A 27,420-nucleotide genomic window follows, 5' to 3' on the forward strand; every position below is an offset into this window, starting at 1 on the left:
ACCAACTGAGTTATATCCCCAGCCCCAGAACTGCTTATTCTTGTTCTTGGTATTTAAAATAAATATTCTCAATTGTTTCTTCTTCCATTGTGACCCAGCCAATTACTCCAAATTCCATAAAAATTGCTTTGCTGCCTTCTTGTAATTGAACTTGTCCCCAGATAAGGCAGAACTGCAATGTGCCAATTTTCAGTCTTGTGCCCCCTTTTCAATAGGTTTTCTTGTTTCATGGGAGTGGTAAGGTATTTGGTATTTCCAAATTCTACATTTGGTCTCTGGAATTGCTAGCTGTATCTCACAACTTTGATATCTATAGGAAGATTAAAGCTAATTGGTTATTTCTCCATTAGATTTGTTTTTTCTGATATTTCAAATAAAGCTAAAAGGAAATCGTATATGGTTCCTCATTATACTGACTGTCAGGGTTTCCGGGACCCCCAGCCTTGGGCACGGTCAAGATGGCGCCTGGCGCTGAGCCAAAAGCGGCCAGCTATACAGTAAACAACCAGCGAATTCCAATGATTGGCTAGTTAACGATGTGATTAGAGCATGCCCCCCTCGTGTACCTATTCTATGCCTGCAGCTGTCCGCGCGTTTACCTCGTGTGCTCTCCCCTGATTGGTTGAAGTGTATATAAGCTTGATGGGTGGGGGAGTAAGAAAGAAGCTGAGAGTAGGAGTAGAAGCGAGGAAGAAGAATGCGAGCGAAGTAGGCGTGAGCCGAGCAGGAGAAGCGGAGTGACCGGAGCAGGCGAGAGTTAAGCAGAGGGAAAGAGAGCGAGAGAAAGAAAAGAGAGAAAGGGATAGAAAAGAGGGAAAGAAAGGAAGACTGTGCACAATAAACTTCCAAAGCTTCAGACGTTTGTCGTGCCTCTCTCTGCAGGCAGAGGGAACGCGATAACTGACCCTCATGAAAGTCCTGGAGCTGGGTCACAGTCTACAAAGACCATTCAGTGAATGGTCTCAGAGAGATGGTTGGTATAACTCTATTTTGCCTAGGATATCAACAAACTATTTGGCAATCTATGCAAAAGGGAGGTCTTTAAGAGTTTCCAAAGCTCAGTAACCCTGAGTATTTAATGTGTTTGATTTAAGTTTCCAAATTCTTCCCAGAGAGTCACAGTGAGTATGACGATGTTGGCCTGGTAGATTTTGACAGGCATTACCACCCACTTCCTTTGTAGTAGAATCTTAATCATCATGACTCCTCTGGAATGTTTCATTCTGAACAGAACTGTTTCCAAACGAGTGTGTGTGTGGTTGGGGTTACAGGGTGTTAAATATGCCGTTCCTTTTCATCAGAGTTTCATCTGAATAAACAGTAGGGTGAGACCACCTATGTAGGGTATGCACAAAATGGGAAGCAGCTCCGCAGCCCACCGAGCGGGCATGAGGATTTTTCCCAGAGTTTGGGAGGTGGGAGAGCTTTAGAAAACTCTTGATGTGCTGTGCCATCTGTCCTTCCCTTGCCCTTGGGGAATGGGAAAGAAGTAGAAATTACCCCTCATTTTAAGCCACCCGGAGCTGGGTTTCAGGTCTCAGAGAACTTGATAGGTATCAAACTCTGGAGATTGAAAGACTGGATCTAGAGCAGCCCCATACCTGAAGTTGTCAGATTGTGAGATGATGGCAGCTGGCCAGAGGGGCACTGGCAGCAGAAGGAAGGGACCTGCACTGGAGAGCGTGGAGAGGGAAAGAGGCACGTGTGCTTCCCAGGTTAGACTTGGATCCCTCCAAAGCAAGGACTCAGGTCACCTGGAGGGACAAAGTGATCCCACCAGAGGGGACATGTGGGACTTACTGAGGCCAGAAGCTGGCTAGGGCCATGCTGCATCAGGAAGGACCCAGCACAGAGATCTCTGAGGAACCCAAGAGCAAGCACAGAAGAGCTGGGATTAGCATGTGTGTACTGGCGCCACCCAGAGGTCATCAGTGCAATTACAACTATAGCAACAGGGTGGCGTTTTCTGCCTCTTGGTTGCTTTGTAGCCTAACCCTGGAGAAGCCAGAGCAACAGAGAGGAGGAGAAAAGAGTCCAAGAGCAGGAAAATACTGAAGAATTCAGTCCCACCTCTTTTCCATACGCTGCTCTCTTGCCTGGCATGGGTCCATGCTGTGGGAGCTGAGAGGCTTTAAGTGGGATGAAAGACTGGGGTTTGCTACTCAACCAGACTGGACTTCATGCCTGGAAAACTAAAGCATGTGTTAATAACCAAGAGTGATGGAAAAGCTGTGGGAGCTGCCCAGAGGTCCATCGGGAGGCAGGGAAGTACCAGTCAACAGAGAAGTTTAAAGGAACAGTAGTGAAAAAAAGTAAAGTCAATTTGTTTAATAAGCTGATCATCTCAAAAATTTGCCAGGAGATGCTGGCAAAATGATAAAAATGTGTCATCAAATATAGGCAGTAGTATTCAGTGACCTCAACAGTTTCAGAGTAAATGAAAGTGTTAGTTACATGTAACTTCAGATTCTATGCTTATTAGGAGGATCGAGAGACTGTAGACAACAGTGAGAAAACCTAAGCAAGATCAGTCTGCAAATATATTCGACATGACCACAGATGCCCATGCTTTATTCTTTAATCTCAGGAGGTTTCGAGGCCGTGGAGAATTTGTTTCTATGCTATCTCCTGGAACTACTCAAGCATCCTCCAAAGGAGGATCCTCCACTTTCTCCTAGGCCCTGAAATTCTTTTCATAGCACTCTCCTCCTTGGACCCAGAATGATCTGCCATCCTGTCCCCATGTTACCTCCTGGGAAGCTGCTGCCCAGCGGTAGCTCTGATCCACCATGTTCTCCACCTGCAACATGCAGCTGAGTGTCCGGAACTCAACAGAGTCACAGGGCACAGTGGACAACAACAGGTTAGCTCTCCGACTTTTTTGAAGATCTCATTTCTGCTGCAAACCCTTTAGCAATTTGGGTTTTAAGTGGCTAAAAGGTGTTTCCCATCCTGATTTGATTCTCCGTTCTTTGGCCATTCAGTCTTCCCACACCCGGCTAGAAAACATGTGTCAAATACTCTGCATTACAAATAAACTACTTTGATTATCCAGGACTCCCAGGTTCATTGCCTTACCCAAACCAAAAAGTTTGGGGGATGGCAGTGAGCTATTTCCCCGTGACCTTGCTACGAGGTTTCTGTGAGAACAAGTCTCATACCAAATTTTGCCACAAACAGATATCAATTAAACTTTTATTAGTAAGTGGATGCGAAACACATGACAACATTTTTTAAGGTACTCTGAACCCAACTTGCACAGGAGATTAGCCAGAGGCAGATGCCACAGTATTACAGAGACAGGATTCTGTCACCCTTAACTGTCCCCAGAAAACAACCAGAATTGTCCCCTCTATGGCTCAACTCAGAGTCACTCAAGGACCAAGTTTCAACTACAGGACTTGTTGGGGTTTTGACTGTTCCTAAAATATCACAGCCAATCCACACATCTGGAAAACCTTCCAATTCAATCAGATGGGCCTAAACCTAATAACACTGTTCCACAGATGAATAAGACATCAATTTTACCCATGAAAACCCATTTCTGACAGCTGTTATGTTAATAAAGCTTCTGATGATGACTGAGATATAGGCAACTTGAAGGCCACAACTGTCTTTGGAGAATGGCCTTTCTGATCAAATGCTAGCTGATCACCCCTGGAGTGTAAATTGTTGATTAGGGCAACTAGCAACCCCTACAGAATAGCTCAGACTCTCTCTCTCTCTCTCTCTCTCTTTCTCTCTCTCTCTCTCTCTCTCTCACACACACACACACACACACACATACACACACTCAAGTAATTCAGAGTAAATTACAGACATGGTAACAATATGCAAACAACAATATACAAATAGAAAAGAACATCTGCCTAAAGTAACTATTTTGGTCTTGCTTTAGTTGACATTCATTGACATTAAGTAGAAAACTGACTCAAATAATGTAAAAACAAGGAAATGTAACAATTTTATTTTGACTAAACTCAGCCTTTTTGTTTTTCAATTTGGGAAATATAAAACATGAATTAGATTAAACTTAGCCACGATTGAGAAGAACATCAACTTCTCCCATTTTTCTGTGTGTTCCCATCCATAGACACACACTTTATTTTACAAAATTGAATAATCCTAATACAATTGCAGAGTATTACACTGTGAACATTTGTCTTAAACATTTGTCATTCAATATTTTTTTCAAAAATTTAAATTCAGACATCTTGGTATTATTATCTCTTCTAGCATCTCTGTAATTTGGCAAATGAATCCCTTATAATGTATGATCCTTTCAGTTTGTTTCTGATATTTTACTAAGATAAACAGCTCTGCAGGCAACACTCAGGAACCTGCAGATGACATGCTTACGTTGGGAATTTTAAGCAGAGTTTAATCCAAGTGCTGTTTACAAAGTCAAGGGGACTTAGGAAAAGCTACCTCAGATAGCACGTCCTCCTGTGGTTTGAAATGCAGGGGAGCTGATGCCGCCCCAAGACCTGAGTGTCTGGACCCAGAGAGTCCAGGAAGAGGACCACCAGAGGGGAGCTCAGTCTGTACTGGGCTGTGCAGCCAACCCACAGTGGGCTGGCAGGGAGGGAACTGCAGGAATAAGACCTTCATCTTACTCCAGGTCCCCAGTCTGTGCCTCCCATTGGCCAAAACCAGCCAGGAGCCCCAGAGTGAGGAGGTCCATTGGTGTGGTTTTGATGGCCAGCCTCCTGGATAGAGCAGGGCAAAGAATGGAGAGCAGATCAGGGGGCCAAGTGCACCACAACCGTCAGAAGTTATCGTCTTCTTGCACAAAATCCATCCAAACTTAATGCTTAAGAAAAGATACGGATATCATAAATAACTTCAGGTTAGGAAATACTGTTGGTCAACACAGTAAAGGGGGAAGTGAATTCCCTTCAGGCAGGTTTAGGGAGCTCAGCTGCCTGATCTTCTGATGAATGATGTGACAGCTGAATTCTGATCCAGGACTGAGCAAGCCAAGTCTCCATGTGACTGGCGGGGACAAAGTATTGACATTTGGCAGGGATGCTTATGTGTCTGGATGGATCAATGGGGTGAAAGTCTGTTTCAAGAGAGTTTTTGTAATAACAGTTCTCATTTTTCCAAGCCTTAACTATCTGCAGGGCTCTTTGTTAAGTACCTTAGCACGCATTATTTCATTTTATAGTCAAAGTAAATATGATTATGTTGCTTTTTTTACAGGGGAGAAAGTGAAGCTTGGACTGGTTTGATGATGTGGTCAAGGTCACACATCTTCTAAGTGGTAGAGCCAGGATCGGGGCATAAATATACCAGAGCACAAGGCCAGGCCACTTACCCACCTGAAACAGACTGCTTCCACCATCGGCTATCCTCTCTCAGAATTGCTTTCTGAAGGAATAAATAGCAGAGAAATAGAGAATAAAGATTAAACCATCACAGGAAATGTCTTTCGAGAACTAGAGAAATAATATAACCATCTGAGAGTGCTACCCAGATTATGCTATGGCTTTTTTTGGAAATTAATAACGATAATATGCATAGATCATTTCTTGGATCTTTCTAGGACATCAACCCACTATTCTGAAAATTGATGACAAGCAAGAATCAAGCAGCTCTCCTGCTTTTCCTTTGTGGACTGTGTTTCATGGTAACCAGTTGATGAATAAGTGCTTCTTACAGAAAAAGTCCAGATAATAAAGGTATGCAGAAGCCATGATAGAAATACCACTTTGCAATCTCTAATGAAGTATGATTCTAGGCAATCATTATGTACGCTAAAATCACTGAATAAAAGGTTGGTGGGAAAACCTATAAAGAACGGATGAGGCTGAGAGCCCTTGAGTCCATTGCTCCTCTTGGTACCTCATCTTGGTTCTGCAGGAGAAATGACTGTATTTACTTCACAAATGAATGGCATGACAAAGGGGGTTGAGGGCAAACTGTTATAGACCTAGAGACTTAAGACAGCAACTCCTTAGTGAATTTGGGGTTTCATTTTGGGGTGATGAGAATTTTCTGGAACTACATAAAGTGGCGGTTGCACAACATCATCAAAGTACTAAATGCCACTGAATTGTTCACATTAAAATTACTGACTTTATGTTAGTGACTTTCACTTCAATAAAAACAAGAGACTTAAGAATTACAGCCCACCACTGGGCCTGGTGGTGCACACCTATAATCCCAGTAGCTCAGGAGGTTGAGGCAAGAAGATAACAAGTTCGAAGCCAGCCTCAGCAACTTAGTGAGGCCCTAAGCAACTTAGCAAGACCCTGCCTCTAAATAAAATATAAAAAAAGATTGGGGATGTATCTCAGGGGTTAAATACTCCTGGATTCAATCCCTAGTACAGGAAGGAAGGAAGGAAGGAAAGAGGGAGGGAGGGAGGAGGGAAGGAGGGAGGGAGGGAAGAAGGGAGGAAGAAAACCAGCCATCAATGCTTGGAGCTTGCTCAGAATGCCTAAATGGAAGAAGGTAAACAAGAAAGGCTCTGAGGTCTATCAAATTAGAACCACAGTTTACATTGGCCATGAATTAAAACCATCAACTCCAATTTTTTAAGTTGGGAAAGAAATGAAGAGGGTTTTAAATTAGAATTTATTCATTCATGAAGCTTCATACTTCTCTTTGTCCTAAAAAAAATTCATCTAGTCTGTTTGTACCCTCAGTCACAGGGAGCTTATTACCTTTCAAAAGGATCCTTTCCTCCACAGAACAGCCCTGACCCCTGTGGCCTTCTGTCCATTGCTCCCAGTTCTACACCACTCACTGGAAAAGATGGTTTAGTAATCTGAAAATCCAATTTTCGGACCATGGAAGCTATTGCTTTCTATGTGAAAATGTGGAAAGATAAATCAACATTCAAAAATAACTCAACACTTCAATTTAACCTATAGCAACAGGTGCCTACCACCAAGCAAGAGTAAGCGAGACTAACTTTATGAAAGATAATGGAGGGAAGAGTTCACATCCCAAGTCCCCCTCCAACACATCTTTCTCTTTTGTTGCCCACTCTTCGGTTTCCAACCTTCTTCCCAAATTCCAGAATGCCAAAGACCACCATTCCATAAATGGCTTTGCTTTCAGCAAATGAGGATGTTCAATTATGAAAATTCAGTGGGAGAGTTATGAGTGGTGTTTTCTCTTAGCACATTTCCTTTGTCACATGCAGTGATGTCTCCAGTTCCCTCAGACTGGGGTACACAGACACCATTTCAATTGCTCTCCTTTCCCCAAACCTATTTGAACCTATTCCACTTTGGTTATATCTATCTTGAAGTGAAAAACCCAAAAGCAAATGCAAACACATGATCTCAACTGAAAAAAAGTAGAATAGGGGTCTAGCCTCAGTTGTTCTGATAATTTTATTTCCATTGACATGGCCCAAGAAAATAAAACTGTTATAGGGATCATTTTTCACCAGTTATTTATATTGAGACTCCTGGCAATGAAAATTCTCTTTTTCACACATGCTTCCACTAAATCATACCTTTCTCCTGTCCTATTCTTGGGACATTGATTTTAGACTCAAGGGTTGAGATCAACAAATCCTCTCTGTTGAATTAGGTTTTAATATAAGTCTATCACCTCAGTCTGTGAACATTCTGTGTACCCCACTTCTATTACCCAGGGTTACTATATTCCTACCCTCTTCTAATATCACATCTAAAAACTGGGGGCACATGCCCCCTAGAAATTGGTAAATAGAACAGACCTGAGCAAAAGGCACTCTAGTGTGCTCTAGAAATCTCTTCGAGAGTAAACTTGTGTCCATCTATCAGCATTCTTGATGAGTTCTCAGATCACCATATTATTTTCTAAATGCCTCCAAGTGGGGTAATCAAATGTTCAAATTTTCCAAGGACTAACACCATGTTCCTATTCTATTGTGTTCATAATCCACCCTGAAAGTCAGAGGCACCACGCAGGTATGCAAGTGGTAAGCTACTTAACAGTGTCCCCCATATCAGGAGGGACCATAAAGGTAGCAGATACTGTACTGTATATTTGAATGTTGAATATAAAACTGTTCTAGCAGATGATGGTGAAATGTCCTATTCTTTAAAATCAATATAGTATAATAATTTTCCAAGAGATGGAAGCAGAATGAGCTGAGGAAGGGCTGCCTTGTCATTCACACAAAGGCTCCATGGGGGCGGGGTGGGTGTTGAGCCACCTCCAATCTGCTGGACGGCACCCGGTTTCTGCAGTTTCTCATGGAGTGTTGTCAACACCTTCATCGAGTTCTGCGTCCTTGAAACTCGGCTGATAACCCCTCTGGGCCTGGTTCTTGCTGTTTCCTTAATTTTACTTGGTGGCATCTCCCCTTCGGCATAGTCTTTGTCCCACCCCTTTTGAGCTCAGAGAATACATCTTCAAGAGGGGAGGGAAGACCGGATTGGCCTTGGCTAAGCTGGAGACATTCCACTCTCTTCTCTCTTGCATTCTGGGGTCTCTTCCCAAGTTCCTCCCCATACCCTCTCCCACGTGGCGCTCAGTATTCTTTGTCCCTCATTCCTGACCGCCTCCCTGATCCCACTTCACTGACAACTGCCATTGATGAAGCTTTGAATCACACAGCAGGTCACTGCCACTTGTCCCCATGGATATCATGTGATTATCAAGCTTGTCCTCCTTTTTTGAACCGAAACCTTCTTTTTTCTTTTCCTGCAACACCAAAGTTTAGATTTTTTTTTCCTGAGTCAGTTTCCTGTTCTGAAACACCTGCCATTACATCCACCAGGACTGCTTGCTCCCCCGCTGGCCCGCCACTTCTCTGACTTCCCCCAGTGGGTGAAGCCACCTTCCCTGTCACTATGAAAACATCCCCTAAGGCAAATCTGTCATGACACCTGGAAGGCAGCGTGGGCTGAGAAAACCACGATTCTTCTCTTTTTTTTTTGGTGCTGGGGATTGAACCCAGGGCCATGTGCATGCAAAGCAAGCACTCTACCAACTGAGCTATATCCCCAGCCCCGATTCTTCTCTTTTCACTCTAAAATCCTCTTTGATTTTTCTCCACAGACTCAATAAGGCCCTCAATGCCTTTTCTTTCTTTCTAAAGTCAGCTTCAAGCTATCACTTCCTTGGAGAAATGAGTTCTCCTCAGGCTCACTCTCTGTGGTTTTACACACTCTCACGAGGCCCATTCTGTCAGGAATGCCATTGTTGGCCTCCGACTTCATCCGGGGCTGGTGGTCAACATTACACCTCTTCAATTGATCAGAATTGTCAAAATATTAAGGATGGAAGACCACAGTTGTAAAATTTTTTGTCCTAACAAATCGTTTGTTCATTCGTCCATTCATGCATTGGTTCCACGGTGTGTGTTGAAGACCTACCACATGGCAAGCACGTGAATAATTCATCATCTCCAACACCAGAAACCTAAAGCCTTATTTCAAATATAATTGGAGCTCTGTGTGACTCCATGTTGTGCATTGAGTTGTATTAAAGTATAGTTTGATATGCAAAGTAATTAAAAACAATTCTCAGCAGAGGGCAGGAGACTGTGTTTTTGTGCCCAGCATTTGGATTGCTTTCGTGTAACTCTGTTGCTCTCAATCTCACCCTGAGCACTTTCCTAGGCACTGAGTCACCATGACAAACTGACCTCTCATGGAAGGGCCACCCCTACAAACATGTAAAAATGTAGATTAAATGCACAACACTCCCCTCCTTCCCAACATAAGGAATTTTAATGACATAGACAAATTAGGAAACAAGAAAACAAATTCAAAGGTACCAACCATGAAACAGGATACATAGTTTAGTGAGGGAGGAAGAGAAAAACCAAAACCAATGGCTCAAAAAGAATGGGACTGGACCTGGACCCCAGGAGTCAGGAGGCTCAGGGACAAGTGGCAAAGCCTCATATTGTTGCAAAATAGGAAAGATAGAATGGAATCCCACACACCATGCTGTGACCTGGGAGGGGTTGCCCAGGGCACCAGATGGAGGCCAGAAAATGCCATACACTAACCTGAAGAAAGGAAAGAAGCCATCTGCACCATGATGTTGGTCTCTTTCACTCTCTGGTGCATACTTGAATCCTGGCGCAATGCCTGGAATGTGGTAGCTTCTCAATCAATATATGCCAAGAAAGCGAATAAATGAGGAATTGGGAGGGAAGTCACACACAAAAATAACAGAAAGGAAAAAAACCTAGTGTAATACAATCTTTAATGTGTTTATACAAAAAATATGTATGTGTATGTATTGTAAGAAATTTGAGCCGGCGTGATGGTGCACGCCTGTAATTCCAGCAGCTCAGGAGGCTGAGGCAAGAGGATCACGAGTTCCAAGCCAGCCTCAGCAACTTAGAGAAGGTATAAGCAACTTACTCAGTGAGACCCTGTCTCTCAATAAAAAAATAAAACAGATGGGATGTGGCTCAGTGGTTAAGTGCCCTTGAGTTCAATCCCTGGTACAAAAAAAAGAAAATTAATTTAGTATGCTTGGTGGATATGTACAATTATGTATATATTACGTGTGTGTGGATACAGTATGTGTGTACTTGCATTTGCACAGAAAATTGCTGGACAGATACATATAATCTTGAATTAAAGAACTAGGGATCAGAGCTAAGAGGAAGTTTTTTTTTTTTTTTCTCATTTGTGCTTTTATACCATTTGATATTTTTCCACGTGTATAGATTTTCACGTACCTGTAAAAACACTTTAAAATAATTAGCTATCTACTTGGTTACAAAAAGAAAAAAATGTTCTTTCTACCTCACCCCAATGTTGTGATGATTTTAAATGAGACAAAGTGCTCATCTTAAATGGCAAGTACTTTCTAAACCGTGAGTTCTCTGCAAACATGAATTGGTGGTGTGATGATTCCTTCTGTTAAAATAACAGGTGCCGTTCCTGTCCCCAAACTGAACCTTGATTGATAGGTATTAGTAATGTCATTATAATAAGGAGCTGTAAGCTTCTCCCAAGGGAGCATCCCACTGGGGGCCAGGAAAGGTGAACCAAGCTCCACATTTCATACAGCCTGGATTTTTCTGTAGATTGAGAAATCTACAGAACAGGGCAATCTCCGCATTCTTGGATAAACTTTTTTTTTTTTTTTTTTTTTTGCAATTGAAAGAATAATTAGCTAAGTCATTAAACCATGTATCAAAAATGTTTCTGAACACAGAAGAAAATCTCATTCAGATTTGCTCTCTTGCTCCCCCCAAAAATATGTATATTGCTGTTGAATGGGCCCTTGTATGGTGATTATTGTGATTTCAACTTGCCCAAAGTTGCTGCTTCTCCTGCTGAATTCACTTAGAGATAGCTCTGCCTGTTCTGGAATCTTCTTCCCCATTAACACGAGAAACACAGTGGAGGTTTCTGCTCTGAGAACACCACTGAACTAGACGGATTTGTTCTTGCAGGTTTGGGGATAAATATTTACCAAGCAGTCGCAGAGCTACTGGCACCATTCAGTCTGCATGTCAGAGGGCACGGGTAATAGCTTCTGCTTCACGCCAGGAAAAGCAAATACCTTGTATATTATCTCTTTTGTGATGAGAAGAGCAGGCGCCCTGGCAGAGACAGATCCACAGGGGAGACATCACTCTCTGTCATCTTAACCGGTCTTGCCCCTGCCGTCACAGGACTCCACAGCGGGGGGCCCCCCGGGTCCCAACAGGAACCTGCCACAGGCCTGTTGAAGTGTGCTGGCACTGGCTTGGGACTTCAGTGTCAGCTTGTGGCTGAGCCAGCCCCGCACATATTTTCTTTGTAGGTTAAACCTGAATTAAAAATGAGACCAGAGACAGAGTATTGAGGATAAAAACCTCCTCCCAATCCTGGCTAGAACCCTGCCAGGCAGGGCTGCAATGCCTCCTCAAGAGACTGATGTCTCCCTGGGGACCTTGGCATCCCAGTGTGAATGCTCACGGCAGCAGCATGGTAGGGACATGGCCCATGAGGTCCCCAAGGCAAAGAGGTCAAGAAACCAGGAGGGAAGCTCACAGGCAGAAGATGAGGGTGGCAGAAAGGACAGATAGTTCAATGAAGGACCACACGTGAGACATGCCCTGGTGTAGCCAGGGGTGGCTCTAGGATCCTCTGGCTGAAGGCCAAGGTGTCATATCTTGCAGGACTCGAGATGGGACGGAGCTTTGTTTTCTTTTGTTTCTATGTTGAGGGGACATTTCAAAGATGGGATGGAGACTCTAAGCTCAAAGACAGGAAGATCAGAGTGTGATGGGCTGACAGATCCGACTCCATGAGAATGTTCTAGGCCAGACTCTAAGGAAAGTGACTAAACAGACTCCATTTTGCTCTGAGACTCCATGTTATATAGGAAATAAGCTTCTCCCATGGGAACACCCCGCCTCTGTACCCATAATCAGTTACTTGGTGTGACATGTTTAACAATACAGAATGACAATTCCTATGTAAAGAAAAATTGCTCTTTTGATTCCTATTGCTCCTAAACAATGCACCATGTGAACAGTGATTGTGTGGATATTAGTAACCATTCTTTAGTTTGTACCTAGGTAAGGGTCATTTTGACCCACTTCTCCCGCTGTTGATGATCTCATGATGTTAGTCTATAATTTCAAATCATAGCAACAGACACTTATGATTTATGTGATTTTTGATATAAGAACCCCTACAACCCTATGGACAGGGCTGTTCTCCCAGTAGCCAATTTTTGGGGCATTGTGTGAGACAGTCAGCTGGCCGGCTTAATAAAGCTCTCAAATTTGAGCTTCTCAGTTGTGATCGGTCTGTTCTTAAGTTGTGCCCCATAACAAGAGGAAGAGGCCCTGTTAGGCCAAATGCTCTATAGTGAGCAAGGAAGATTTGGGACAGAATCTTAATTCTCTCTTCCTGCCTCTCTGTTGCCCTCCCCATCACTCATCTCTGGATATTTACTTGAATTCCTCAAGGAAAACAACTGATCAGATCTCTCCATCAGAGTCCAGATAGGCATCGAATGGATCCATAGGCAGAGAGGAGTGACCAACAGACAACTCTTCAGCCTGAGAGAACCATGAGGCTCATTCTCCAGGTTTCCTACCCATGCACCCTTCCCCTGTTACCCCCGGCATCCTGGAGAACAGCCAGAGTCCCCTTTGCAAGGCAGAAAAAGACTGCTTGTGGGTCACTGCCCCTCCAAGCTCTGCTCTGCTTTCTTTGGTGTTCATATTCTTGCTGAAAAACTAGATCAACCAGAGTTTTTTAAAAAATGTTCAGATCAATCAATCAGTGCTTATTGCGGGTATATGCTGCAGGGAAAGTCAAGACCTCATCAGCTCAGACCACCCTTGGCCTCCATGAGCCTGTGCAGAGAAGTATGGAAAGCCAGCCCTGCTTGGAAACCTTGGTAATTACAATGGGAACCTGCCGGATGCCACAAGGCTGGGAAGAGGGTTTAATTAAGTAGAGTCTCTGACAGCTCTGATTAGGAAATTGAGGACACAGTAACTGGGTGCCATCCAGGCAACGGTCTATGCCTTTCGTTAAGATGCAGTGAGGGTCTCTTCTTTTGCCTACAACAAACAGGAGAGCTGTAATTATGCCATGTCAAACTGCAGCTGGGCGTGCTATTTTGGATTTTATATTTTCCTGGAGAGTTTTACAACCAACAAGATGAAGTGCCTCCCCACTTGAATGGGGTCTGTATTTAAGGCACTTGAGGCCCTGTAACACTCTGCTGTCCTAATTCCACTTTTCATGGTAAAGAGAGGGTAGCCAGCCAAAATCCGGTGGTTTCTACCACATGTAGCTATAGGAGCCTGTGTATTCTCTGCCCAGGCTGCCATACCACAAACTGTGTGACTTAAACAGCAGAAATGTATTTGCTAGCACTTCTGGAAGTTAGAAATCCAAGATCAAGGCCTAAGCAAGGTCAGTTCCTTCTGAGATCTGCGAGGGAGCATCTGTGCTCCCGCCAGCCCCTGGTGGCTTGGTGGCTGGTGAACCTTGGTTCGTAGAATCATCTCCCCAATGTCTGGCTTCTCTCCACTGGCCTGTCTCTGTGTCCAAAGACTCACTTTTAATAATGACACTACCCCATTGGATTAAGGTCCACCCTAATGACCTAATCTTAATTTGACCATCTGGGAAGAACATATTTCCAAATAAGGTCACATTCACAGGTACTGGGGGCTAGGACTTCAACAACTTTGGGGCCACAAAATTCAACCCATAATATCTTGATTCTAATTAAATCTTTTTTTGGGGGGGGTGAGGGGTGCCAGGGATTGAACCCAAGAGCATTTAACCACTGAGCCACATTCCCAGCTCTTTTTTATATTTTATTTAGAGACAGGGCCTCACTGAGTTGCTTAGGGCCTCACTAAGTTGCTGAGGCTGGCTTTGAACTCACAATCCTCCTGCCTCAGCCTCCCAAGCCACTGTGCCAGCTCTAATTAAATTTTAAGTGGATGCTCCCTGTTGGAAGAGAAAAAGGACAAGAGTAGACTAGAATAGAGTTCTTCTGAATAGAGCTTCTGATGGGCATGGGGTTGCAGAGTGGATCCTGAACCCCTCCCTGTCAGTCCTCTCAGTATCCCCACCCGCTTCCTACAGTCTTCCAGAAGCTTCTGCAGAGCGCTGGTCAACTTTCCCTGATTTAGGAGCAATTAAACCAGAAGATAATCTGAATTTATTTTTCCTTTATTTTAAAAAAATAAACATAAGTCAAAGATTCATTTAAGTCTTCAAATGAGAGAGAACCATTGAAATGTTTCAACTAGATCAAAGGGACAGTCAATGAACCTTCATGTCAAGGTAACCCGGAATGCTGAAATGAATGTACAAATAAAGACAAATCTGGTCGATCCCTCCAGTGCGATAACCAACTGCATCTCCACTGGACAAAATTCATTTGCATGTCTGGGGTCCGAATCATTTGCATTCCTATCAGTTTTTAACAAATGAGAGGGTCACACAAAATCTCAAAGGCCATGAAAGGTGCAAGTAACCAGGAAGGGTGCTCTAGACAAGACCCCTGGTAGTCTTTTTTTCCCCCATATCAATCTTTCACAATTTTTCTTGGAAGGATATATGCTACCCAGTTGCTGGGACCACCAGCTCAGATGCCATCCATGACTTAAGGCATTTGTGTCCATGGGGGTGGAGACCCTCTGGACAGAGGGGGGTTGCCCTCAAGTTTCAGGACTGTTAAGTTGACCCCCACACAATAAAGTGGGGAGGGAAGAAAAGAAACCTACTGGATTAGACAAAGGGGAATGAAGGGAAGGGAGGGAGATGGGAATAGGAAAGACAGTGGAATGAATTGGAAATAACCTTCCTATGTTCGGGTATGAATATACGACCAGTGTAACTCCACGTCACGTACAACCACAAGGATGGGAAGCCATACTCCATGCATGTATGATATGTCAACATACACTCTACTGTCATAACTGGAAAGAACAAATTAAAATTTTTTTAAAAGACGACCCCACCCCACCTTGCCCACACTGTGCCCAGACAAACAGGATGACTCAGTGGAAGTGGGCACCAAACTTCCGCCTCCACTCTGGGCCCCAGCTGCCAAGACTCTTCCTTTAACTCACACCCAGGCCCGACCACCTCTCCTCTCCTCCCCAGACACACTGCAGGGATCCGCTTAGGCCTGGCCAGCCATCGTCCTCAGGCCACTTCTCTACCTGGAAGTCCATCGGCCTCAAAAGCAACTTTTTCCTGTCCTCTGTTGGGCCTCCCCACTACTTTCACCTTCAAAGTGAAAACTGAGACCAGAGACCTGAATTTTTCTCTTTGCTCCACTTGGTAACAATGCAACCTAAGCAAGTTTCCATCATCCCAAATCTCAGCATGACTGCGAGTGTCACCGTGTACACACCCCTCCAGACCAGGGGCACCCATCCACCTCTCACCCCCACCACCCCATCTCCCTCGCCACCCCCACTTCCAGCATAGCCTTCCCCCTGGAAACCGCCCTCTCACCCGGGGTTACAACTTCTCTCTGGGATTAGCCCAAGGCAACGAATGGTCTGGGCGGGAATACCCTCTTGCCTCAATTCAGGAATCTCTGATGGTCTGCCCCAGCTTCGGAGTTCCCAGTGGGGTCAGCAGAGGTTATTGCAACTTCTCCTTCTGACGGTCCTGCCTCTTTTGCTCCTTAACAGGCACATTCCCCAGGGCCCTATTCAATAAAATTCTTGAGCACAAGCCTTGGGGTGTAGAGTCTCCAGGTCTCTCCCCACGGGGAACACAATCCTGCAAACTGAGACAATCCGAGCATGTAATAAGGGCTCAGCTGTGCCAGGAACCAGTTGCGTGACCTTCATCTTCTCACTTCTCCCAGCTTCAGTTTCTGATCCCTGAGATGACAGTTTTAGCCCAAAACAGTCACCAGGTTCCTTTGGAGCACCAACGTGCTAACCACCATTTGTTTCTGCACTGACAAGCCGTAGAGGGACGGGTATGTGCTTGGGAGACAGAAAGCAACTGTATTACTGCCAGAGCGTCACTAAAGTGCGACTCTGCTCTGATGCAGCTACGAGAGAAAGGTGAGCTAAGAAGCACTGCGGTAAGGCTCGGAGGGCTTGTCTTCTGCTCCACCACCATCGAAGTTCCCAGTGACGAGTGGGAGGGGATCCGCCCTGAGCCAGGTTGGACAACCTGAGCAGCTCCCCTCCCTCTACTGCTGGGCTCCTGACACTGATATCCCTGGGAAAGGCCCACATCTTACTGGGTTACATTCGCTCACAGATGGGTATCATCCGGGGCCACCGCCCTCCTCCCTCAGATAAGCACTGGGATCCTGTTGGTCAGCCACAGGGCAGCAGCCACACAGGGGAGGCAGTTTCTGTCCCTTTGCTGGTCACAGCTTCCTGCTCAGCAACACCCAGAAGCAGAAGCTCTACCTGTTGGAGCCACCCATTCCTTGACTAGGGTACAGTGTGGTAGCTGAACTGGCATTGCTCACCCACTGCTTAAGACGGAGGACCTCAGGGACACTGATAGGATGGCTCTCTGCACACACACACACACACACACACACACACACACACACACCACTTCCCACCGCTCTTGCCCCTTCACTCCCAAGTAAACAAACAGTTCAAGCTAACCTAGAGTTGCTTTTTGATTGTGGGACTTTGAGCAAATTAAATGCTCCCAGGCTCACCTGTAAAATGGGGACAATTATTAGTACGGGTACCACAAGGTAGACTCAAAACTCTCAACTCTTTAATATAACAAGTTGCTCCCCTGGAGTCCAAAGCGCTGAGTGGCAACTGTCTCCAAGTTCGAAGCTTCAGATATCCCCATGCCTGAGTGACATTGGGAGAAATGAACAAGTAGGATCAGATAGAGGAGGGTTGTTTAGACCAGACCTGGAGGTAATTCGACATTTTCATTTACACAGTTATACCTAAAATGCAATCCTGTTGCCATATTTAACTGCAAAGGAATCTGGGAAATAGAGCTTTGCTGCATGTCCAGAACGGGAACCAGGTTTGTGAGAAGTCAGACAGTCCCTTCCACAGGATGACAAGGATTGTTGTTGGATTAAATAAGATAATAAGTATTCCAGGTGCCCATGGGTGCTCAGTAGGTGTAGTTACTGATATTTCTTCCACAAGGGAAGCTCAAACTGGGTGCCAGGACAGACATGGTCCATACCTGGGAGGAGGAATGTCTTGCTTGGACCCACACATCACCTGTAATAGGTCAGGGTGAGCAACTCAAACTCACACCTCTGCTGACTTCCCTTGGGCAGGAAAGGGAGTGGTCTTAGTTCTGAGTTAAGAAAGAGTGGGGAAAATCCAGGTTCTTCCATTGTAGTTCAAACTTTCTCCACCTTCTTACACTAGGACTAGTGTACTTTCAAAAATGCTAGAATGCTTGCGACCAGAAAGAACAATTATCCTTCCAAAGGCACACAGTCAGGCTACAAGAAAGACATGTGTCCTTCCTATTAATTTGATGTTGGAGGCCTTCCTTGGGAAATAGTAATGCTGACCTTATTTTCCTACATGCACATTGGCCTCTTCTTGTATTATTTTAAAATTGTGTTGTCTTTATTAGTGCTTTATAGTTACACATGATAGTGGGGTTCTCTGCCACAAATTCATACATGCATATAAGGTCATTCACTTCATTTCATTCTCTAGTATTTCTGCTTGTCCACCCCTCCTCCCTCCTTTGATCACCTTCCTTTACATTATTGGTTTTCCTTCCATTTATTTATTTTTTTATTATACATAAGATGGAATTCACCGTGATATGTTCATATGGGCACATAGCAAAATAATCAATTTCATTTGCCATTCCTTCCCTTTCCCACACCTCCTCCCTCCCCCTTGACTCTCTTCCCCTACTCTACCCTTCTCCCTTCTATTTTTATGAGATTCCTTTATTCAATTCCTTATTTCTCTCCACTTCTGCATAGAGAGAAAACATTCAACCTTTCTTCCTTATTTTAAAAGTGCCTAATATAACCCTGAAGGCCTATGCCTAAGACATTTGAGACAAGTGTTGCCTGACCAAATCCCTTCTTCCTGGCCTCCAAATTCCTGTCTTAATAGTCAGACAGAGGAAAGAGTTTGTGTTAATGCCAACACATGGAGGAAGGCAATGATTTGATACTCTCCAATCAACTTTCCCACCTGCACACACACACACACACACACACACACACACACCCAGCAATAGCAGCCACCATTGACTAAATTTGTTATTTTGGCTTTGCATGGAAAAGAAGAGGGAAATGGGAAAAGCGGGGAGGGGGAGAAAAAGAAGATGGAGTATAAGATAATTGGGGGGAGGGAGAAAGTCCTAAGAGCTTTAAATGCTGTGACTTGTTGCCACACCCCTAAATAACTTTCACACCAGGAATCCAGTGTCCTTACAAGAGAAAGAGTTGCACTGGTTTCCTACGGCTGCCATTACAAAATGCCACAGACCAGGTGGTTTGCACAGTAGAAATATGTTTTTTTCTCTGTTCTGGAGGCTGGAAGTCTGAGAGCAAGGTATTAGCAGGGTTGGTTTCTTTTGAGGCCTCTTTTCTTGGCTAGTGGCTGACCAAATTTGGTGTCTTCCTGCATTCCTTGTATGCACATGGCCCTGGTGACTCTTCTTGTCGTTATAAGGATGCCAGTCATGTCTAATTAGCGTCCATCCTAATGGCCTCAGTTTAACTTAATCGCTTCTTTAAGGCCTTATCTCCAAATCACATTCTGAGATCCTGGGGGTTAGGGCTTCAGCATGTGAATTTGCGGGGCCTTGAGGTGGGGTGGATACAATTCAGTTCATAGCAGCAAACTTGCAGCAAATATTCTTTTTTTTAGAGTTGAAAATGCAGAAAAACAGAATAGATTATTTTGTAACAGTATACCTAGATCATTTGAAAATATTGATTCTCTAATTATGTAGATTTTCCAATTATTGGTTTATTTGATTATACCATTCCAAAAAAAAAAAAAAATCCCATTTGTTCATCTCACAACTGGTCTCATGAGAAAAATCTTTATCAAGAAGTTGCCAAACTCCTGGTGGCAGAAGCAAATTTTCCAAAATTCTTTTTTTTTTTTTTTTAATATTTGGCTTGAAAACATGTATTTTATCATCGGTAGTAAGTATTGTCAGTTGTTTTTCTGGAATATGAATAAGAGGCTCATTCTGTTCATTTTCAGAAAAATATCTGCCAAATCCCCTAGTCTGAGTAACCACAGCCTGCCTGGTAGCCACTCTTTCAAATAAAATGGGTTCCATGAAGAAAGCTCTCAACCCGAGTGCTTTTCCTTGAGACAGTTGTTGCCTTGGGGTGCAGCAAAAGGACTTGTGCACTTTTCATCAACCCAAATATTTTTAAAATGTGTCCACAAGTGCCAGGTTTAATAAATTAACCGCTTCTCATTCTCAAGCAAAGCTAGCAAGTTATTTTTTCACTTCACACGTATGGTGGTGCAGGACACACTGGTGAACAGTGTGGTTTGGGGTCACTGCCTGGCCCGAGCTGAGAGTTCCAACAATCTGGCACTCCGCTGGTCCTGCACCATTAAGGCAAGTGTCGGCTGTGTGACGTTACTGAGCTCACTTTTTTCTTTACATTTTTAAGCAGTGCGTTTTGAAATGTGTTATAAAACACTCCGTACATACAGGAGAGAGGCTATCTGTAATGTGCAAGTGAGGTAAAGACTAACATGGGCATGTAGCCTGAGACTGTGGTGTACCAACACCCCTTAGGGAGCCTCCTATTTTGGCCAGAGCTGGTACAGACTGCCCTGGGTGGTTTGGATGTGGTTCCCACTCACATATTTTGGCAGGGGTTCAGGTACCCTATGAAAACATGAAAAGATGTGATTCCTAAGGATTGAGATGAAATTCGCTCTTTTCACTCAAGGACAAAGCCCCCACTTCTGGAACTGAAAGATACACAAAGTTTTCTTGTTCCCCCAAAACAGACCTCAGCTGAAAGAGAAAGGTCTTTTCCCACTGTTCCAACACAAGAAAACACAATGATATATTTTTTCAATACCTGAATATTTCTGAGGTTAAGTTGGGCTGTGACAAACAAGTGATCACCTTCTTTGGTAATTATGTAAACTTTCAGCATTTTTTATTTGAAAAAAATGGTCACAATGCAGTGGGTGTTTTTAAATTCCCTTTTCAGATTCTTAAAAATAGGTGGATGTTTTCCGATTGGAGTTGATGTTCAGAGAAATGAACGTGGACTCTGGGGTAGGTCCCAAATAAAGGCAGCTTACCACGCTACACTTGGCAGGGATATGATATCGAGCAGGCCACTTAGAGTCTTTAAATATGTGCTTCCACCCGGCTTGTGGCTCAGTGGTAGGGCGCTTGCCTAGCACCAATGAGGCCCTGGGTTCCATCCTCAGCACCACATAAAAATATAAAATAAAGGTATTGTGTCCACCTACAACTGAAAAAAATTAAAAATGTGCTTCCACATTCAGTGCTTCTGCTCCAGTCCCTGTGAGTGTCCCATTAAGACAATATGTGCAAAGCACCTGGCATAATAAATAAGGACCATGGATGCTTGTAGTCAGTCACACAAGAATTATGTCATGGCTTTCTAATCCTATTTTTATTGCCAGAATTAAAACTTTGACTTGAATCTACCTTTTTTTTTTTTTTTTTTTTTTTTTTGTACCAGGAACTGAACCCAGGGCGCTTAACCACTGGGCCACCTCCCCAGTCCTTTACATATTTTATTTTGAAACAGGGTCTCGCTAAGTTACTGAGGCTGGCTTTGAACTCATGATCCTCCTGCCTCAGCCTCCTGAGCCGCTGGGGTTACAGGTGTCACTATCACTCCCAGCTACATTATTTTGAGAAATTGTATAAATACAACTCAACTCCTCTTTTTTCCCTAGCTGCTGTTCAAACCGAATGCTCTGCAATCTACTTCCACCTCCACCTGCCACACAACCCCTTTTCCCAAAGAAGCCAGGATGTGCACGTAGCCTACTCCGTGGTAACTCATCTGCACCCTCTGCAGCTTTGACGCAGTTGACAGCTTGTAGGTTTCTTGAGACTCTTCCGCCCCTCATTTCTCCTGGCTTTCCCAAGCTCCCAGCTACCTCTGTCCTTCGTGGACTCTGCAGCAGCCCCAAGAGGACATTCCCAGGGCTTCGTCTTCGTCCTCCTCCCCTCTCAGTTCTTCTTTCTCTCTGAGTGGTCTGCTTCACACAGGGGTAACAGCCCCACGTCTCCATCTCTCTACCCAGCATCCCTCTGAACCTCAGGTTCTGTTTTCTGACCCTCTAACAGACTTTTTGTCTATTAGACAAACAAAATGTGGTGTATCCACATAATGAAAGGGAGTTGGGGCAAAAAAATGAATGAGTACTAATTCGTGCTACGACATGGGTAAACTTTGAAAATATTACACTCAGTGAAAGAAATCGAATACAATGCCACAAATTTATATGCAATGCCTGGAATGGGGAGATTGATAACGATAGAAAGTAGATCAGTGGTTCTTAAAGGCCATGGAGGGGAGAGTAGGGCGTGACTGCTAAAGCACAGGGACCTCACAGAGGGATGGTGAAAATGCCCTGGAATTCAATTGTGGCAATGGTCACACAACCTCCCACTAAACACCACTAAACTGCGCCCCTGGAAAGGGGAATTTCACACCAGGTTAATCACATCTCAATTTTAAAAGAGTATGGCAGGAGACTGGAGTTGTGGCTCAGTGGTAGAGCACTTGCCTGGCACGCGTGAGGCACGGGGTTCGATCCTCAGCACCTCATATAAATAAATTAATAAAATAGAGATCCATTGACAAATTAAAAAAAAAATATATATATATATAAGGAGCATGGCAAAGTAAGAAGCATAGGTCACTGCTTTAAATCTCAACAGAAATTCTCAGGAAGCAAACCCCACAACCCACAAAGAGAGTACAATTTGGAAAAAGATGAAACCTATTTAAATTTGATCTTCCCACTGACAACTTCCAGAGCTTAAGCATTTTATTTAACGTCCCCAAGCATCTGCTTTCTTACCTGTAATAGGAGGGCATCACTTATCTCATGGGATTATTTTGAGAATTAAATGATGCCACCCATTTAAACCAGTATGCTAGTACTCTGCCACACATTTACTAGGTATCAGTAAAGGCCTGCTATTATCATTATTACTCATTATTACTATGATTAATTTTTCAGATGTTCCATGTCTAATAATTGTTAGTAATATTATTTGACACTTCTAATTACAGAGATACTGAATGTTTCCAGTTTCTGTGAGAATAAGCTTGGAGAATTCTTCAGAAGATATGGCTTGAAGGGAAATCTATTTTTGGAGGGCGGAGGCATCTACTGTGCCTCCTCCATCAAATAAATAATAATTAGCAAAACAGCTGCTGAAAAAAATCACATGTGAATTCATTCCATACATTGTTCTCAGCTACAGTGGATACGTTTGCCCATTGCACCTCCTTGTGGGAGTTCAGGGTAATTACCTCTGTTCTCAGGAGCAGGTGGCTTTGAGTCTTGCAATTCCACATGTGATCCTCGGATCACCTGCATCCGCATCACACAAAGCTTGTAAGAAATTTAGATATCATGTTTCATCCCCTTATCAAAATCTGCATTTGTTTAAGCTCCTGAGTGATTTGTATGCATATTAGTTTGAGAAGAGCTGGCTTAGAGCATATGATAAATACTTAAAATGCTTCATCTTCTATTCAGGAAACATTTCTTGAGTGCCTTACCATTACCAATCAAATATACTAGGAACTGGAATTATTAACAAATATCTTTTTTTTTTTTTTTTTGGTGGTGGTACTGGGGATTGAACCCAGGACCTTGTGCATCCTAGGCAAGCACTCTTATCAACTGAGCTATATCCCTAGTCCCAGTATATCATTCTTTTCATAAAGAAATTTGAAATTAAACCCCCCAAATAATTGTGTATTTTATAAGAAGATATTTAGGATATATGAATTAAAGTTCAATTTTTTAAAAAACCAGAAGAAATTATGGCAAATTAAGAATCATAGCCCACTGCTCTTAATCCCAACAGGAAAATTCCAGGGACACAGCACAACACACAAAAGCATGTGGATTTTGGAAATAGATGGATCACATACAGATTCTACCATTTCAATGCAGTGAACACTACAGGGTAGTTCCATAAAAATCCCAAGACACATAGAGAAGGGAACAACTAACTGATTAGAAGAACTCAAAGAGGTTTAAAGAGAAGCTGGCATTTGAGATGGCCTTTAAAAAGTAGAAATTTACCATTTTCCCAAAGGGGAATATGGGTCAGGGTATTCCAGACTGAAGGAATACCATGAGCTGAAAGCACCCAAGTTCAGACCCATGGGATGTGTCAGGAGGTCAAGTCCTTTGGTACACAGAGCACTGGTAAAAAAGGCTTTAAGGAAATGGGATTATGGGAAATTCTTGCCATCTAAGATATATATTTCTATAAGTTTGAAAGGTTATCAGTGATGTTTTATTTATAAAAAATCAATGTTAATTAAAAAAAGATTTTCTAAAGAAAATACTAGAAGCTCTGGAAAGTTTGGAAGACCTTCACTTTGCAAACTACAAATGAATGTTGTTACACTGACTATATAGTAATTCTTGTAAAAAAAAAAAAAAAAAACAGAAAAGATTAACATTTTTAAAAATTAAAGATTACAACCTAAACTGTAAGAAAGAGCTCTCATGATTTTAAGAAATTGCAGTTTTAAGTCATATATTTTATAAAACTTAATATTTTATTTTACTACAATCAGGAGTTACTTAGATCATTTGTGTTTGCAAAAGTAAGAAAATACATAACAAAATTTCAACAGAGTTGTTTCTCGAGGGTAGAATATTCACAAATTGCACTAACTACAAACAACAAGAGTTACTGTTATTTTATCTCCTTTCTTTTTTTTTTTTTTTAGTAGGCAGGATCTTGCTGAAGATGCTGAGGCTGGTTTTGAATTTACTACTTACTATCCTCCAGGCCCAGCCTCCCAAATCTCTGGGTTTACAGACATGCACCACCACATCTGGTTAAAAAAAAAAAAATTTAAGCCAGGCATGATGGTACATGCTTATAATTCTGCTACTCAGGAGACTGAGGCAAGAGGAGTGAAAGTTCAAGTCCAGCCTGGGTAAATTATCAAGATTCTGTCTCAAAATAAAACTAAAAGGACTGGGGATGAATCATTCTTCAACAATCTCATGCCACGGAAAACGTCCCAGGTCACTAGTCAGTACAAAGTGGCAGCCAGGTCCTCTTCATCAGAGGATCCTGTGACCCTGCTGTACAGGACCCCCACTCCTATGAACAGAAGTGAAGACTCCTGGGGAGGCGTTGGAATGGGGGAGCTCACAGCTGGGGTGTCTTCACACCCCTCTCTCCTCCCAGAACCTGGTCCAGAGCTGCTGTTCAGCAAGGACCCCCAGTGTGGCCTTGCCTGATGCTGTACCCCAGTGACCACTCTTACTGCCCGTTGCCCATTCTCTGATGGTGGTTTTAATATCACCCTCTGTAGATTGGAAACCTGGAGTTTCTTGATACCAATCTCCCCTGTCAATGAAAAGAAAAAAATTACAAGTAGCAGTTATAATGACAAAGCTGGGGAAAGGACTCATCTGAGCGGGAGGTGAGGACAAAGCAGAAAAAATATTTGAAAAAACAATGGGTATATAACTTCCAAGTTTGATGAAAACTATAAACACAGAGACCTAAGAAACTCAATGAATACCCAGCAGGAAAAATGTAAAGAAAATTCCATCCAAACACAGATAACTAATTGTTGAATACCATGAATAAAGAGGGAAAATTAAAACAACAGCAACAACAACTTTAAAACAACCAGAGAAGCCGGGTGTGGTGGTACATGTCTGTAATCCCAGCAATTCAGGAGGCTGAGATAAGAGGATCCCAAGTTTGAGGCCAGCCTCATCAACTTAGCGAGGCCCTAAGCAACTTAAGCAAGAACCTGTCTCAAAATTTAAAAAGATAAATAAACAGATTTTAAAATGGACTGAGGATGTAGCTCAGTAGTAAAGCACCTCTGGGTTCAATCCTCAGTATCCAAAAAAAACTTATCTCCTTGAGGCCAAAGGTATGACAGTAGACTCCTTACCAGAAATAATAGAAGCCAGGAGGTAATGGAATGACATCTTTGAAATGCTCAAAGAAAGTCATCAGCCTATATTCAATTTTAAAATATCCTTCAAAATTGAGGCCAAATTAAAATTTCCTTAGAAAAAACAGAACCTAAAAGAATTCATGACCAGCAAAATTGCTCTACAAAACAAATGCAAAGGAATTATCATCCAGGAAAAGAAAAGTAACACCAGATTAAAATTTAGATCACCATAATAAAATAAAGGGAATAGACTTCAAGATTTTTTTTTTTTTTTTTTTTTTTTTTTTGGTACCAGGAATTGAACCCAGGTGTGCTTAACCACTGAGCCACATTCCCAGCCAATTTTTATATTTTATTTAGAGACAGAGTCTTGCTGATTTGCTTAGGGCTTCACTAAATTGCTGAGGCTGGCTTTAAACTCATGATCCTCCCGCTTCTGCCTCCTGAGCCACTGGGATTACAGGCACACGCCACTGCGTCCAGCATTAGACTTTTTTCTTATTTTGTAATTTTTAAAACAATTGACTATCTAAACAAATACATTGTGCAACTTAGAACATCCGTAAAAGCAAAGTGTACAATGCCAATAGTACAAAGGATAGGAGGAAAATTACTGCTGAGAGCTTCTTACATGAAAAATGAAAAAACAAGTATTCTTTTAAGATAGACTTTGATAATTCAAAAATGCACATTGTAAATCCCAGAGTTAAACACTCAGAAAACGGCATTTCTATCTAGTAAGCTAACAGAGCAGATAAAATTGATTTTTTTTTTTTTTTTTTTTGGTGTGGGGAGTTGGTTAATCCCAGAGCCTCACTCATGTGCTCCACCACTGAGCTACACCCCCAGCACTCAATGAATACAAGAGGAAGTAGAAAGAGGGGAGAAAGGAACAAAGAGCCAAGGAAACAATTAGAAAACAATAGCTAGTGACGCATTTAAATCCAACCACATAGATAATTACATTAACTGTAAACTAAGCCCTCCAATTAAAAACACAGACTGTCAAGCAGGATCAACATGAAGGGCTTAGTGACATCCTATATATAAGAAAGTCCCTTTATAGATTCGGGTAAGTTAAAATTGAAATAAGGAGAAGTAACTTGCTAACCCTGAGCCCAAGAAAGTTGAGAGCCCTCAGGGCGAGACTCAGACATTTTTATCAATAGAGATAAACAATACCAATGGCGTGCGCACCCAATAATGGAGCTTTCAACTGCCTGATGTAAAAAGCTATTTCTAAAAAGAAAGGATAAATAAATATAACTGGAGGTTTCAAAACTTCTCTTGCAGTAATTGTAGACATAGAATAAGCTACAATGTAGACAACTGATAACACTATCCACCAATTTGACTTGGCTGAAATTTATTGAACACTCAACCCAAAGAAATACAATATGATAAAAAAAAAAATCAATTAAACTGAAAGCTAATTCCCTGGGGAAAAAAATAATAAAATTGGTATTCTGCTAGTCATATTGGTCGAGTTAAGATGAGAGAAACGAAATCGCCAATATTCGAAACAAGAGGGAAAATAAATTATCAATATCAGAAATGAAAACAGGTTACACTATCAATCTAACAGTTGTTAAAAACAATAAATTCTCTAACTTGGATGAAATACACAAGTGATTTAAAAGAAACAAATTACCAAAACTGAATCAGGAAGAAATAGCAAACCTGAGAATTCCAATATCTGTTAAAGAAGATAAATTTGTAGTTAAAAACCTGACAAAGAAATCTGGATATCTTTGCTCACAAGTTCTATTAAAAATTCAAGGAAGAAATAAACTCTAATTCTACACAAACGTTTACAGAGTATAAAGGAGAAAACACTTTCCAACTCATTTTATGAGACCAATGTCCCCAACA

The 27,420-nt window shown here is 42.6% G+C and overlaps 1 non-coding gene across 1 annotated transcript; it reads right to left on the reverse strand.

The window, feature by feature from the left end:
• Nucleotides 1-23,222: 23,222 nt before the first annotated feature.
• Trnap-agg (transfer RNA proline (anticodon AGG)) lies at nucleotides 23,223-23,295 on the reverse strand. The gene has a single exon. It is a non-coding gene; the product is annotated as a tRNA-Pro (tRNA).
• Between the last annotated feature and the right edge of the window lie 4,125 nt (nucleotides 23,296-27,420).

Source organism: Sciurus carolinensis, chromosome 14 (genome assembly GCF_902686445.1).
Source record: "Sciurus carolinensis chromosome 14, mSciCar1.2, whole genome shotgun sequence".
Taxonomy (NCBI): domain Eukaryota; kingdom Metazoa; phylum Chordata; class Mammalia; order Rodentia; family Sciuridae; genus Sciurus; species Sciurus carolinensis.